General features: G+C 43.0%; 1 long non-coding RNA gene across 1 annotated transcript; it reads right to left on the reverse strand.

Annotated features, from left to right (window-relative positions):
- Positions 1-534: 534 nt before the first annotated feature.
- Positions 535-7,989, reverse strand: LOC311524810. The gene is made up of 3 exons (XR_014712621.1): positions 7,857-7,989; positions 1,600-1,687; positions 535-1,078 (listed from the first exon to the last, which is right to left on the reverse strand). It is a non-coding gene; the product is annotated as an uncharacterized lncRNA (long non-coding RNA).
- Positions 7,990-16,556: the final 8,567 nt, after the last annotated feature.

The raw sequence follows: 16,556 nt of genomic DNA on the forward strand, positions 1-16,556 counted from the left end.
GCCCCAGGAGGGGTCCCCCTATGGCGGGTTTGCAGGGGGGCATGGTTGGTTCTGTTCTCCTGAAGGAGACTCAAGGCCCAAAAGTTTGGGAACCACAGTCTTACTCACATTGGTGAGCGCAGCCCACTGATGTCGGTGTGTCTACTCGTGCAAGCAGCTGATCTAGCCAGTGTGACAATTCCTATGTGCTTCGTTCTCAGGGGAGGTTCTATTATTATGGCTGTTATGTAGAAGCCCCACAGTACAATTTCTTTCCCTTTATCCATTCTGAGTCCTATCCTGATCTCGGAAGCAAGAGGAATACTGCCATTAATTTCAGTGCCAGCGAGATTGTCGTTTTCTGTCTGGAAAATGTTTCCCCCTCTCCACCTGCCGACTATGTTTTAAACAGATTTACCATTTGCTCCCCAATTTGTATCCCAGTGCTGCTGATGGTATGAGCACTGTTTGGGGAACAGTGCTTGGTAAATGCTTCTACAGGTCCAGCGGAGGGTACATAGAGCACACAAATAATGGGGTATGAGTTTCATTGACTTAGTAGCTGTGTTTTGTTTAATTTCTCATTGGTGGGATTTTAAAGACAGATACACAAAATCCAGGGAATGCACCTCTTTGATTGGTATTTTTAATGTAGGATAAACTCTGGGCCTCCGCTATTTGACGTAAGCCATTTGTTCCTGAAATGATTCTAGTAGCACTCATAATTAGGAAGGTGAAAGTCCTATGCAACTGATGACAACATACAGCCCTTCAAGACACACAATGACATAAGGTGTCCGAAGAGATGCTGAGCTTCTTGGTTTGGTGAATAATGCTCTCAAGAGTAGATCAGTCTCCTGAAAATGATCTTGAGGGGGAAAGTCATCAAGTACAATGTGACATCTCACCACTGAACTGTATCCCGGTCTCCCAGAATCTGCTTGATCTCTTCCCTGCACCTCTGCTGGTGCTCTGGGTGCAGGACCAGGCAATGTACAAGCCAGGAGATCCAACTGGCCATGGTATCGGGCCCCTCACACATGAAATTGTCCACCTCAGCACGTAGATCTTCACAGGATAATCCAGCTCCATTTTTCTCCTGGTAAAGCAAGGATACTACTCAGGGGTGCAAATCAGCCAGCCATTGGACATTATGTTCACAGATCTTGCTGGATCTCACTGCACCAGTCATGAGGGTGACAAGGGCTGACTAAAGTAAGAAACAGCCAAGAATTTCACTTCAGATTTGACTCAAACCTAAATTCTCCTGACTACATAGTCGTAACAGTCCCTTCTGGCCTTAAATTCTGGAGGGGGGAGGGATAGCTCAGTGGTTTGAGCTTTGGCCTGCTAAACCCAGGGTTGTGAGTTCAATCCTTGAGGGGGCCATTTGGGATTTGGGGCAAAAATTGGGGATTCGTCCTGCTTTGAGCAGGGGTTTGGACTAGATGACCGTCTGAGGTCTCTTCCAACCATGGTATTCTATGATTCTATGACCTAGGGCCAAGTTCATCCTAGGGCTGGGATGGGGTGAGATGACTTCCTGGAACTGCATGGAGGTGGGGACTGTTTCACTATGCCAACATGCAGCATTGCCCCCAGACATGCCCCCTCACCCACCTAGACATGCCCTGGAATACTGCCTCCTGGTAACTGGCTCAGAGATTTCCTCCAGTTTCTCCTCTGTGATCAGTTTTTCCCATTTAACCTAAAAAAGGAGACAGGGATAAGAGGGAACCAGATGATTTGGTGAGATGCCATTGTCCTTTCATTTTTAAAATACACCCAAGGTACCTTCAACGTTTATGCAACAAAATTGGGCAGAAAGGAGAATGATGCCTGGTTATTTACATTTTAGAGATGCCATCTTTAAAATAAGAACAAGATGTATGATTGCACCTTTCATTTATGGTAGAGGCCCAAAGTAATTTTTCTTTCTCTGCCTGAGTTAAATTCCAGCTACTTTAATAGTTAGATTAGAGTAGTCTTTAAAGTGTAGTTATGAGCAGAAAAGTGACTCCTTCTTACTTTATAGATCTTGTGTGTCTAAGGCTACATTTACACTATGAGTTCGAGGGGCGATTCCCCTGCTCGTGTATACATACCCGCGCTAGCTCTCATCAAACTACCATGGGTATAAGTAGCTGTGTAGCCAAGGTAGCACAGGTAGAATCAGCAGAGACATCACTTAGCCATGCCGCGTACAACCCCCCCGAAACCAGTGGGCGTGTACTCAGCACAGCTAGGTCGCGCTTCCTCTGTCATTCAATGTGCCACCTTGGCTACACTGCTATTTATAGTCGAGCTAGCATGATGAGAGCTAGTGCAAGAATGCTGATGCAAGCAGGGCAATCACACCCCTAGCTCATAATATAGATGGAGCCTCAGGGTCACAGCCATTTACTTAATGACTTTGGGCAGCATTTTCAAAAGCACATAAGTCCCAGTTTCAAAAATCCCATAGGCACCTATGATCCTAAGTTATTTAAGCGCTTTTGGAAATTTGACCCTTTATGACTGAAATAATTTTTACCTTCCCTTATCCCTGGAGCATCCATGCAGCTGTGGAAGAAAGAGTTGAATCCCATTCTGCCTCATCCATCAGCAATAAAATTACTAGCTGAGGTCTGCTTGCATAATCCCTATTACTGGTGAGGGATTATTTTTTTTCAATTCCCACATCACTAGCCAGTTACAAAAATAATCTTTCAATTTGAGCAAATTTGTGATGTAGCCACCAAGAGGGTCTAGAAGTACAAAGCTACCTATTGAGAGATTCCAGAGGACTGGAAAAGGGCAAATATAGTGCCAATCTATAAAAAAGGAAATAAGGACAACCCGAGGAATTACAGACTAGTCAGCTTCACTTCAGCACCCAGAAAGATAATGGAGCAAATAATTAAGCAATCAGTTTGTGAACACCTAGAAGATAATAAGGTGGTAAGTAACAGTCACCATGGATTTATCAGGAACAAATCATGTTAAACCAACCTAATAGTTTTCTTTGACAGGGTAACAAGTCTTGTGGGTAAGGGGAAAGTGGTAGATATAGTTTATCTTGACTTTAGTAAGGCTTTTGATACTGTCTCGCATGACCTTCTCATAAACAAACTAGGGAAATACAACCCAGATGGAGCTATTCTAAGGTGGGTGCGTAACTGGTTGGAAAACCATTCCAAGAGGGTGGTTATCAGTGGTTCACAGTCAAACTGGAAGGGCATATCGAGTGGGGTCCTGCAGGGATCAGTTCTGGGTCTGGTTCTGCTCAATATCTTCATCAATGATTTAGATAGTGGCTAAGTCCAAATTAGAATTAAACCAATCACTTCAGGGTTTAAACCAATCCCTCTCTGAAGGCACTAGGAGCAACAAGCTCTAATCATCACAGTGGCTGAGACCTAAAATGGAAGACAAATTATCCCACATCGGCCCGATGTGAGGATTTTTGCACCTTCATCTGGTGCTGGTCACTGTCAGACAGGACGCTGGCCTACATGGACCTGCGGTCTGACCCTCTTTGGCAGTTCCAACGTTCCTAGTTGTCTTGGGAAACTGGGCTTAGGTTTTGCACCCTCAGAGCGCAAACCAGAGTTGATTCAGAGCTGGGTTTCTTTTTAATTGACTCAGTGAAGTTTGAGGGTGGAGGATGAAAGATCATCATGGGCAAACTGAGTGTGGATTTGCTTTATGTTTTTGAAAACGTCATCAGTTGGTTTAATAAACCCCAAATGGGGGCTGGTTTGGTTCTGGGTTCCATTTTACCCAAACAGACAAAGTTCAATGGTCTGGAGCGAAGATTCCTGTTTAGGAACATATCTGTACGTAGCATTCTAGAAAATGAGGTTTGCAACAAAGCTATGGCTGCTACTGCAATGGAAGGGGTGACTGGTGTCTTTCCTTGAAAGACAATGGGCTCTTCCATGACAGATAATATGCTAACAGTACTGAGCTTATAACAGTCAGTGGTTGTTATCAGACAACTTTACACAGCTGGCTATAGGGAACGGTGAGCTCTTTGTAATAGATTTGGAGAACCAGGCTGTCCTATGAAGGGATGGATCTGCGCTGCACTTGGCATTTTTGTGACCATTCAGAAATAGAATGCAATAACTCTTCCCTTCTCTGGCAGATATGGCCTGAATGTAATCAGGGCAGCTGATCCTTAAATACACCGAGAAACTCTCCACTCAACAGGAAAGTCATAGAAGTATTTGTGGCTCCAAATCACCACCTTGCCTACATCATTTTCATCTTGCTGAAATGGCGGCAATAAGGGGGTCGGTGGGGACAGCAGAGGAAAATAAGATTGTTGACAAAACCTCCTTCCTACAGAGTGCAAGAGTCTTTCCAGAGTCAAAAAATGATCACCAGAGGCTATTACAAACCGGCAATGGCTCATTAGCCATTCAGAGACCAAATTGATGGGTGAAGTGTAAAAAACCTAAATAGAATAGAATGACTATTCTGTAGTGCATTAAGCAGCATGACTAACACCTGGTCTTGTGTTTGTTCTCATTGGCTCTTCAGGGGCAGAATTGTTTGTGGTGGGGTGTTTTGTTTTGGAATGGTTTAATAATAAATATATACGGGGCGTTATGTGTTTATGATCTATCCAAATATGTCTCCGTGTCAGTGCTGAAATGCCAGCTGGCATGAGAGTATTGCAGTGCCACTTGGCATTTTTAATCAACTCCAAGAGTCTTTTTAATGATCATTAGTTATTATTTGTGTTTGTGGAGCACCTAGGCACCCCAGTCACGGGCCAGGACCCCATCATGCTAGGTACTGTATGGACACAGAACAAAACAACGGTCCCTGCACCAAAGGTCTTACCGTCTAAGTATCAGACAAGCGACAACGGATGTATGCAGATAAATGGGGGTGTACAAGGAAACAATGAGACAATATTGATCAGCATGATAGGTTGTGATTTCAGTATACCGTCAGTCAAGTTTTTTGAAGGCATCACAGCAAAGGAGAGTTTGGAGCAGGATAATGGGTTGGTGTTAATGGGGAACTCCTCCCAACCATGAGGGCCAGGATGAGAGACAAGCATGAAGGTGCTTTTTCGAAAGTGCAACAAGTGGGGTCATGGGCGTGAACTCACCTTCAGACATTCATATTCAGCTTCTTCATACTCAAGCAGCAGCTCGTGCAGTATTGAAAAGGATCCAAAATTGTCATATGTGATCCATGAGACAAAAGACAAGAAAACAATCTACCAGGGGTATTACTGAGAAGAAAGAACATGAGGACTGGTAGATATCAAAGAATGGGCTATCTCTTTTGCTATATTTTTCAAAAATTCACTTAAGAGCCTGAAGTGGTAGCTGCCTTTAGAAGAATTTGATCTATCCTAGCTAAGAGGTACCAATTTCAGCCTAACCTTCCTCCAAAAGCACCTATATGGGAAAACCCAGCCTTACAAATTGCGGGGAGGGGAGTCTATAATTTGGAAGAATTGACTGAGTAGGGCCATCATATGGATTAGTGAATGATGAGGGATTTGCTGAAGCAAAACTATGACCTGCTACCCTCAGCAGAGTTGCAGTACTTACAGCTAAAACAAATGGTGACAGATCAATTTGATCTGGACACTGCCCAAGGCCCCAGAACTACCAAGAACCTTAGAAATGCTTCATAAACTCCCCAGGCTCATGCCCACTCTATGATTTATGAATTAAGAGGAACTTCATTAGTCTTCAGTTGTATGTGAAAGAACCCCAATGGTAGAATCATAAAAGGGACCACACAGGTCATCTAGTCTAACCCCCTGCCATGGTGCATGTCACATAATGTTAAAAATGCCTCTGTGGATCTCAGGCTATACTTGATACCACGACTGGATGCCACTGAGGTCACACAACGTAAGCCCTTGTCTTCTGATGTCTGTGGTGCTTAATAAGGAAAAAGGGACCCTGGTGCATATGCTATGGGACTGTCCAACCACCAGGGAGCTACAGAAAGAGGTGGATATGAGAGTTCAAATGCTACTCAACTTCAGCAGCCAGACCTCTCCTGGAACTTATATCCTAGGACATGTGCTGGCTGGGCTGGGTTTCACTCTGCCTCAAAGACTTGTTTCTTGAGGGCTGTAATGATCACCAAGCCCATGTGGTTACAAATGTGGAAGAGTATACTTATGACCCGGCCATTGGGAGAAGCTAGCCCCTGACACCTCCCCTTGTGCCTGAGGCCCTCCCTTCATCTCCCACCCCCCCAACCCCATCCCCGCAGGAGCCCAGAGCACCCACACCACAGTCCCCAGCGCCTGGCAGCCCACCCTTGAGCCCCAGCCAGCCAGGGCCAGGGCAGAACGCCGGGAATTGCAGGAAGGGGCCTGACGGTGGGGCCACACCAGGCTGTTCTGGGAGGCAGTCTTCCTCAGCCTATGGTACCATCTGCCCATGCCCACAATACAGCAGTGGTATTCAGACATGTTCTAGTTAGCAGCCAAAGAAAAAATCACTTATCACCGCAGAGATCAGTGACATGAATTTAAAGAAATTTACAACTTATTTCTAGATACGTTTGAATAAAGACCATTAAGATAGCTCAAAGAGTGCCAGACTTCCATTCCACCTATGGCTCCCACCCCCAATCTTTCATCCTTTTCCCTCCTCCCAGTCCCCTCCTTTCCCTTTCATATACATCTTCTCCTATTTTATTTCAGTAATCCCCACCCAAATGAGTTGTGTCTATGCAGCATTGTTTGGTTGTGTCATTTTGATGAGTTGTAAAACTGAGTAACAGTCCCATTCCATCGGTGATCTTGTGAAGTGTGCTGTATTTGGGATCATATACGAGCTGTAAACCATTTACCTTTCTGTACTTTTAGTTGTTTCTCTATAAACATTAATAGCAATGACTCACAATAGTAGCTAGAAGAAAACATGAGAAAGAATAAGAGGCAACACAAACACTGCTGCATGTAGCAATTATTAGACATGTAAGATACACGCCTTTATATGCTTTGGGCATATTTTCATAATTAAAAACATCTTAAAACATAATTAAAAACAGCCCACTGGATAAGAATCAGCTTAGCTAGAGATCTAAGGCCAAGCCTTCTTATGCAACTTGCTGTACTCAGGGAAAGTCTAAGTAAGTAGTAAGTGTCCCATGGAGGTCCTGAGATTTGGGCTTTGCTGGATTAATTAGAAAGATGAATTCCAAAATCAGGAATCCCGCCTTGAGGATGCCCTTCTGCAATCCTCTAGAGAAATGCTTCTATGGACTCTGAGCATAAGCACTCTGGCTGATCTTAAAGCTTTATTAGTAGTGATGTTCCATGAGCCAGAAAGAACCCAGCTTGCTTCTCAGATCCCAAGCTGAGTTTGCAGAGCTGACCAAAAAAACCCCAACCACTCTTCTCTTGTAACTGAACAAACATGTTTTGCTCTCGATGTCACTGAGAGATAATTAACATGGAACTCCACACTGCTATTTTCATTGAGAAGAACTGCACCTCAGATATAGGATGTAACTCTATTGGCTTCAGTAGAATTAACTTTGATTTACGCCATTGTAAGTGAGATCAGAATCAGGCCCGAGGACACCAGTTTGACAGTCAGGCTCAAATTCTGCTATTGGCTAAACCAGTGTAAATCCAGAATAATTCCAGTGATGTGAGTTTATTTCAGAATTATACTGGTATAATTGAAAGCAGAATTTGGTCCTCAATTAGTAATATATATTAAGGCATCTATATAAGCAAAGCATATTTAACTTTTTAACAAATAGATAATGACCTGTTAATAAGGGAAACCCATGTGACCTGCTTAGAGCGGGATTTGTGAGATGTGCTCATATGGTGTGAGCAGATCACTATCTTGAGCCTTTCCTTTTTAGCAATAGCTAGATACAGAGATACTTACATGGCCTCCATCACTGCAGTAGCTAAGCACAGGCCCAGAAACCCCTGCCTCATTCAGAGCACAGGATGGACGGTGTTCAGTGAATGAGCAGCTATTCAATATTTTGTTTGCTCCTCTGCTTTCAATGTGTGGCCCCATGCCTTATTCATGGCAGGTTATTCAAACATTCCTCTAAAGACAGAATTATTAACTCCTGTTGCTAAGGTATCTGACTGCTTCACAAACATTAACTAATTTATACCCCTGGAAGATGCGTGGGTGGCATTAAACTGCCTTACCCGTGAAACTGTCCTTTCTCGTTCTGCAATGCCCTTATTACTACACACCTTCCAACTTCTGCAACAAATGAGGCAGACGTCCTACAGACTACCAGCCCGATCTAAACCAGCAGGCTATATTTGCTTCTCATGTACACCAGTGTAACTCCACAGATTTAAACACAGTTACTCCTGACTTACACCAGTTTAAGAGAGATCAGGCCCCATAGTTCATGTAGCATTAAAGAAATTACCTTAGCATTAAGCCTGGAAAGGGAATTATTTCTCTGATCATGGGTAACGGACTCCCCACAACCTCCAGTAACGTATATAACTATTCTTATCCCTACTGGAACAGGCAGTTGTCTCCACACTCCAGCACAAAGAGCCGTTGACAGGGCAGCCAGCACTAGGAACCCATCCCTTATCTGCCACAAGGTCCAGTGCTTTGGAGTTAAGTTTCAGTTGCAATATGTCTATTGCTGTGTCAGTGCTCATTCTTTCAGGGCATGTAGCATCAGTCCAACTCCTTCCTACCTTGTGGCGGTTGCCATAAAACAAGTAGGTCGGAGGACCTGGGAAACTAAGTTTTTGATCATCTCCTGTCTCCTGTGACACAGCTGGATCACTTTCAGCAGCAGGAAGGTGATCAATCCAAGAGACATCCTCCTACACTCATGACTAAGAGATGTTTTTCCACCCTCTCTACCACAGATTTCATGTTCCTGCAGCACTGCATGTTCCCACATATAATTAATTAAGCATCCTGCAACCTTCCATTTGAGTTCAGTTGGCATCTTCACACGTTGTGCAAAGAGGCAGTTGCATATAGACCCAAGTGCTACTCTGCTGCTGAATTGTACAAACTTTTCCTGGGTTGAAAGAGTAGAAACAGGAACATCAATAAGAAGGGAAGGAGTCTGATGCTCCAAAGCAATAGGCTGCACATCAGTGGAAGTCTGCTGTGCAGTTAAATGGAAGTGGTTCAGAGGAATGTATCAATTCTGTCTAAATTTTCAATACATGTGTATTGAAATGTTTTGTTGTGACTTTTGTTATGTTATTATTTATAATACAAAAGTGCAAATGTTTTGACTTTTGTAATATATGATATGTCAAAAATGATAAGGTTAAAACAAAATGTTTCAGAATATTTCATTTCATGAAAAATTCTGAGATTTTTTACTTTTTGCCCAGGTCTGGGACATGTGACATTTCAAAATCTCAAATTCCGGTTTTGGGTCAGCGGTATTAGCATCTGTTTAGCTGTGATGTTGTTCCTGGACCTGCAAAGCAATCTATAAGGTCTGTTATATAAGTCCCTAGAGCTTTTAACTTCTCATACAGTGTAAAGACATGGGACCTGATTCAGCATCCATAGAATTTAATGAAATTATTTCAATGGATTAAGCCATTTTGAACACTTTCCCATCTGGGGACCTATTCTTCCCACATGCCCTTTCGGCAAATCAAGAATACCCTGAGGTTGACTGCCATAGAGTAACTTCAGTTGGGTAATCCTGTTGAGGTATCCAACGTGCAGCAAAGAATAGGAACCAGGAATAGTTGATCCCACTGGTGGGGTTCATGGGATGTACACTTCTTGGGCATATTTTCAAGGATATGGTTAAATCTTTCTACAGTCCTAAACCATCAGTTTGGGCATGGTAGCATTAGTTTTCAAGGAAGGGCATACTTCTTTTATGAGCCTAGCTATGAAATTGGTCTCCTGATCTGCTTGAAAGAATAGTCTCAGGGCATGTCTGCATGGCCACTACATCTCCCCCACACCACCCCGACACATACTTGACTTCAATCGGGTAACAGTATGTTTAAATAAAGTGGTGTATCTTCACCAGAGAAGAGTAGCTCCCACCTTGTTCATGTTAATTCCTTACAATGCTGTGTTCCTTATTAGCAGATTATAAAGCTGTGGAGGGAATGTGATATGCAAACCAAAGGCCCAACCTGGAAAGCTGGTGTGAAGTCACAAGAGATGGGGTTTTTTCTTAGGGGATGAACACAGCATGTTGCACTACTGAGAGTGGGGTCTTTGCGCCCAACTCCCACTGAAACACAGTGACATTTCAATGCCTAACTCACTTGGGTTCCTTTGAGAAGCCCAGCCCAAGCCTCTGTTGAGCAAATGTGCTTCAGCAATACAATGAAAGAGAGCAGTAATACTTCAATGAGAAGTTAGAAACAATCTGTTAACAAATACACAACAAACTGAATTCTTCAATATATAATAATATTTAGCTCCTAGGTCACACTTATTCTTAAAACTCTTCTGTATACAGCACCGTCAAGTGATACAGGTGTCCCATTTGCTGACATTGGTGTGACATCTTGCACATTACATTTTGTGATAGTCGCCATTTAGCCCAAGACCTTTTTTTATTATTATTATTTTAAGGACATCTCTCCTTGCCAAATAAGCTTCCAAGTAGTCCTCTTGCAGGTATAGATGGGGAGAGGGTTTAATCTCACATTGCAAGGGGAAACCTGGATGCTTTTACTAGGAATTTGCCTGACCTGAGTAAAATGTATTTGATGAGGGAGTTCCTTATTGGAACTCCCTATTTCCCTCTGTTACTCCTCCCACTTAAAGAAAGTGGGAGGAGTAACAGAATTAAAAGGTTTCAGTGTTAGTCTGTATCCGCAAAAAGAACAGGAGGACTTGTGGCACCTTAGAGACTAACAAATTTATTTGAGCATAAGCTTTCGCAAGCTACAGCTCACTTCATCGGATGCATGCAGTGGAAAATACAGTGGGGAGATTTATATACACAGAGAACATGAAACAATGGGTGTTACCATACACACTGTAATGAGAGTGATCAGGTAAGGTGAGCTATTGTCAGCAGGAGAATGGGGGGGTGGGGTGGGGGGATCCTTTTGTAATGATAATCAAGGTGGGCCATTTCCAGCAGTTGACAAGAACTTCTGAGGAACAGTGGGGGGGGGAGGGGAATAAACATGGGGGAATAGTTTTACTTTGTGTAATGACACATCCACTCCCAGTCTTTATTCAAGCCTAAGTTAATTGTATCCAGTTTGCAAATTAATTCCAATTCAGCAGTCTCTCATTGGAGTCTGTTTTTGAAGGTTTTTTTGCTGAAGAATTGCCACTTTTAGGTCTGTAATCGAGTGACCAAAGAGATTGAAGTGTTCTCCGACTGGTTTTTGAATGTTATAATTCTTGACATCTGATTTGTGTCCATTTATTCTTTTACGTAGAGACTGGAACATATGACTTATGAGGAGAGGCTGAGGGAACTGGGATTGTTTAGTCTGCGGAAGAGAAGAATGAGGGGGGATTTGATAGCTGCTTTCAACTACCTGAAAGGTGGATCCAAAGAGGATGGATCTAGACTATTCTCAGTGATAGCAGATGACAGGACAAGGAGTAATGGTCTCAAGTTGCAGTGGGGGAGGTTTAGGTTGGATATTAGGAAAAACTCTTTCACTAGGAGGGTGGTGAAACACTGGAATGCATTACCTAGGGAGGTGGTGGAATCCCCTTCCTTAGAAGTTTTTAAGGTCAGGCTTGACAAAGCCCTGGCTGGGATGATTTAGTTGGGGATTGGTCCTGCTCTGGGCAGGGGGTTGGACTAGATGACCTCCAGAGGTCCCTTCCAACTCTGATATTCTTTGATTCTATGATTAGGCCCTATGATGGTGTCCCCTGAATAGATATGTGGACACAGTTGGCAACGGGCTTTGTTGCAAGGATAGGTTCCTGGGTTAGTGGTTCTGTTGTGTGGTGTGTGGTTGCTGGCGAGTATTTGCTTCAGGTTGGGGGGCTGTCTGTAAGCAGGGACTGGCCTGTCTCCCAAGATCCATGAGAGTGAAGGTTCATCCTTCAGGATAGGTTGTAGATCCTTGATGATGCGTTGGAGAGGTTTTAGTTGGGGGCTGAAGGTGATGGCTAGTGGTGTTCTGAATTAAAAGGATACAAAGTGCTCTGTGTCCACAGTCTTGAAGCTGGTCATCTTTTGAAAGAGTAAGTCTGTGCCACTTTAACTCACGTGTGTAATTTACAAGGGTCATGGAGGAATGCTCCACCATTGCTGTTGTTCTTATTATTTATTTCCCATGCAAGGCCGCTGCACCATTGTGTGAGGTGCTGCACAAACACATCATTAGAGATAGTCCTTCCTCTGAAGAGCTAAAAAGATCATCGGTGCTTGTCATTCAGATCAGACAGGCTCTTGGCATAATCTTCACTTTCCTTCTGCCTGACTAAAGGCGTGACCTTCACCTGAAGGAAGAACCCTCCGAGGAAATTAACATTCAAATAGTCCACAGGGAAGACAACGGACATTTATTTGGTACTTGGTTTCCTCACAGGGGCTAACGGATTTAGCACATTCAAAACACAATAGTGAGAAGAGCCTGTGACTGGTTGCTTAGTCCACGGAGGTCTATGTACATAGGAACTGATCCAAAGGCCACTAAAGTCATTAGCAAGACTTCCCATTGATGTCAATATGCTTTGGATCAGACCCATATTTGATATATCTTCATTATGTTATGGCCTAGCTAGATTGTAACCTTATTATTGAGGCTGTAGCTGGGCCTCTATAGCTGGGTTAAAATTGTGATCTATCACTTTAAATTCTATGGGGTTTTCCTGGTCTTGTTTGCAGGCTTGGGGGCTCTATAGGAGGCATATGATCTGGGTCTTTTAGTAAGCAACTTGCAGAGAGCCATCCTAGAGTGAGGTGAGTTGACTTGAGTTGTGCCTGTTTTGTCACTCTCTCTTTTGGGGTACCATTCTGCATCCTAAGAAACAAAATAGTGTTACATTGCAACCTTCCAGCAAGAGTATTTTACGTTATCTAACTCCAACTGGCATAATTGCAAAAGCAGGACATAATTTTACCTGTGGAGTTCAGCGAATGGGATGCACCACTTGTAGGTAGCCCAAAGGGTAATGGCAGCATAAGAGTTTGCAGGGCTATAAATGTGCCATATCCCCCTGGCTGAAATTGGACCAATATCCAGTTCCTAAACCACAAGATTTATTTGCAAAGCTGACAGTGGGAGTGAAGTTTACTAAAGTAGACTTGTCTCAAGCTGACCTGCAGATGGCATTGGAGCTAGATTCAAAAAAATGTGGGCAATGAACACATATAAGGTGCTATTTAGATATGAAATATTATCGTATGGGGTAGCTAGTGCGTGTGTTATGTTTCAAAGAATAATGGAGCAGTTAGTGCTGGTGGTAAATGGTGTTGCCTTTTATTTGGATGACACATTCATTCATAGATTCCAAGGCCAGAAGGAACCGCTCTGATCATCTAGTCTGACCTCCTGGATAACACGGGAATTTCCCCCAAATAATTTCTACAGCAGATCTTGTTTTTAAAAATCTAATCTTGATTTTAAAGTTGGCTGCTGGAGAACACACCACAAGTCTGGGTAAATTGTTCCGATGGTTAATTACCCTCACTGTTAAAAAGATACACCTGATTTCCAGTCTGAATTTGTCTAACTTCCACTGCCAACCTTTGGATAGTGTTACCTTTGTCTGCTATGTCAGAAGAACATTTAAAAATCATAGAGGGGGTTCTAAAGAGCTTGTAAAAACATGGCTTTAAAGATAAGTGTGCTTTTCTTCAAAATCGGGTTACTTCATCCAGCCATTTTCTAGATGCAGGAGTACACCTGTTAAAAGTGATGACAAAAGCCATTCAGAATGCCCTTGGGCTATATAATGTCTCGGAGCTTAGATTGTTTCAGGCTATGTTAAAACTATTATGGAAGAGTCATTCAAAACTTATCAGCAGTAACCAGTCTGATGTCTGCCTGGTTATGGAGACATATGAAGTGGGTTTGGACAGAAAAAAAAAATAAGGCTTTGGAGAAAACAAAAAAGAAATTAAGTCATGCCAGCCTATTGGTGCATTTTAATCTGGAGCTTCCCACAATGCTAGCCTGTGATGTGTCTCCTGTAGGAATTGAGGTTTTTGTTTCTCACCTTTGTAAAGACGGGAGTGAAAAACCCATAACATCTGCTCCCAGAACGTTGCCAAAGGCCAAGAAAAAATACTCACAGATAGAAAAAGAGACTTGGGTTATTAATTTCCATGAGTACCTGTTTGTAAAAAAATTTGCCCTTGTTACCAATCATAAACCAACGGTAAAAATAATGGACCCAGATGAAGGCTTTCCACCACTAGCGGCAGCTAGACTTCAAAGAGGGGGTTTTGATCTTAGCTACCTACTAAGATGGGATATATTATAGGCCATCTGAAAACCATGCTAATGCAGCTGCATTGTCCTGTTTGCCCTTGCACACAGGGAATCGGAGAGAGGAAAATTCCGTGGACAGAGTCTCTTTCCTAGATGACCTCCCTATTACAGCTAAGGAAGTTGCTCTCTTAACAAGACAAAAATGTGATTTAGCTAAAGATGATGCACCACACTTGAGACTGCCCAAATCACATAACCAAAGAGCAACTTAGCTGTTACTATTTCAGGAAACTGGAGATAGCCATGCAGAAGGGTTGTTTGCTATGGGGAATACAAGTGATAACACCAATATGTGAACAGAAAAGGATGCTGGTGGAATTACACGAGCAGCACTGAGGGTTAATACATATGGAAGGGATGGCCAGAAATTGTTTTTGGTGGCCGGCTTTAGATTAAGATTTAGAAATGGAAAGTAGCCAGTGTGACTCCTGTTATAGCCACAGGAACATGCCAGAAGAGACACTGTCCCCCTGGCAGCAGCTGTGCATTGGCTTTGCAGAAAAAGCAAATATATTTAGTAGTGGTTAATGATTATTCTTGGTGGCCAGAGGTGGAGCACATGATTTAAAACCTCTTCTGTAATAAACAACTGAAGTGCTTTGCAATATTTGCCACTTATGGGTTACCCGAGGATGTCTTTCCACATAACAGTCCACAGTTTAGTTCTGGGATTTTCAGACATTCCCACAGCAAAATTCAGTGAAACATATTAAGTCAGCATCTCATGGACTGGCAGAGGGTGTTGTGATGACATTAAAACAAGCACTAGACAAAAATGAATGGAGTCCCCTGCCACATTGCATTGCAAATTCCCTACTCTCATATAGGTCTATCCCACAGCCTGCCACTCAGAAGACTCCAGCTGCTTTGTTTTTAAAATGCTAGTTATGTACTAAATTTGACCTGACCTATGGAGAGCACTCGACAAAAGATGTGAAAGAGTGAAAAAACCAATCCCATAAACCTGCCAGGTTTTTCTGCTGAAGGCAGACAGTGTTGGTGCAAAATCACATTGGAGGGATGAAGTGGGGGGAAAGCTGTAAAGCAGATATTGGGACTAGAGACATATTTGGTAGAGGTAAAATGGGAAATAACGAAGAGGCCCATGGATCAACTGTTACCAGACAGAACCTCAGTACGGTTACAGAATGCGGCCCTTGACATCAGTGAGGACGTGTGTAGCTTTTGTTGGCCAGAGGAGGAGGAGGAGAAAGCATTGGAGATAATGGCCAAGAGAGAGAGGGATAGTGCTTCTATTGGGGGCGACCCAATCAGGTCAAAGGTCAGGTGTCACTTTCTCTCCATGGCAGGCACCACTGGCCTCCGCAAAATCACAGACCTCCTCTAAGGTTAAATTTGTGATTTTTTTTAAAATTGTGTTTGAGGAATTTACAAGGGAGGAGTGTGGTGGATTGAAAAGTGTGTTCAAATTGTGATCTATCACTTTAAATTCTCAGGGTGGGGGGGTCTCTCTGTTTATTGGTTGTTTTGCATTATGGTTCTGAATTCTAAGAAAATAAAGTTATATTGCAACCTTCCAACATGAGTATTTAAGTTCTTATCTAACTTCTCTGTGTGCATCCAATAAACACAACTAGGAGAAAGCCTGGGGAGTCATTCCACACAAGAGCCGGAGCACAACCCTGCAGAGCCCAGGGAGGGCGAAGAGTCTGTGGAGGAGTGAGTCTGGTTAGGAGCAAAGAGTTATGTTTCTCTAAGTTTATTTTATTGGCTCTATGTTTACCCCAGAATGGGTGGGACAGAACTTGACCTGACTGGAGAAGGAGTGACTGCAACGCTACCTCTAGCCATGAGGGGGCATGCCAGCAGTGAGTCCACTCTCCTACCCTATTAAAGAGTGATCATTTGCCAAGAGTTGCCACATAGAGGAATCTGAGATACCATAGTTTCCCCCTGTACCTAGCAAAGGAAATAAAAGCTTTAAGGTCACAACGAAGCTCCTATTTGGAGAAATTGTCTTTAAATTGTGACTACTGGATCAAATTTTCAAATCTCATCTGATAACATAGACCTAAATCTCCCGCTTGTATCAATCAACTAAACTCCGATTAAATCAGTGGAGCTAGGTTGATTTACACTGGCTGAAGATCTGATTCACATTTTTCTCCCTTGCTTATCAATCTAATTTTTCTGTCCCTCTGTCATTAAAGTAACCAGAAAG

The sequence above is a fragment of the Lepidochelys olivacea genome, assembly GCF_965140295.1.
Source record: "Lepidochelys olivacea isolate rLepOli2 genome assembly, chromosome: 8".
Classification (NCBI taxonomy): domain Eukaryota; kingdom Metazoa; phylum Chordata; order Testudines; family Cheloniidae; genus Lepidochelys; species Lepidochelys olivacea.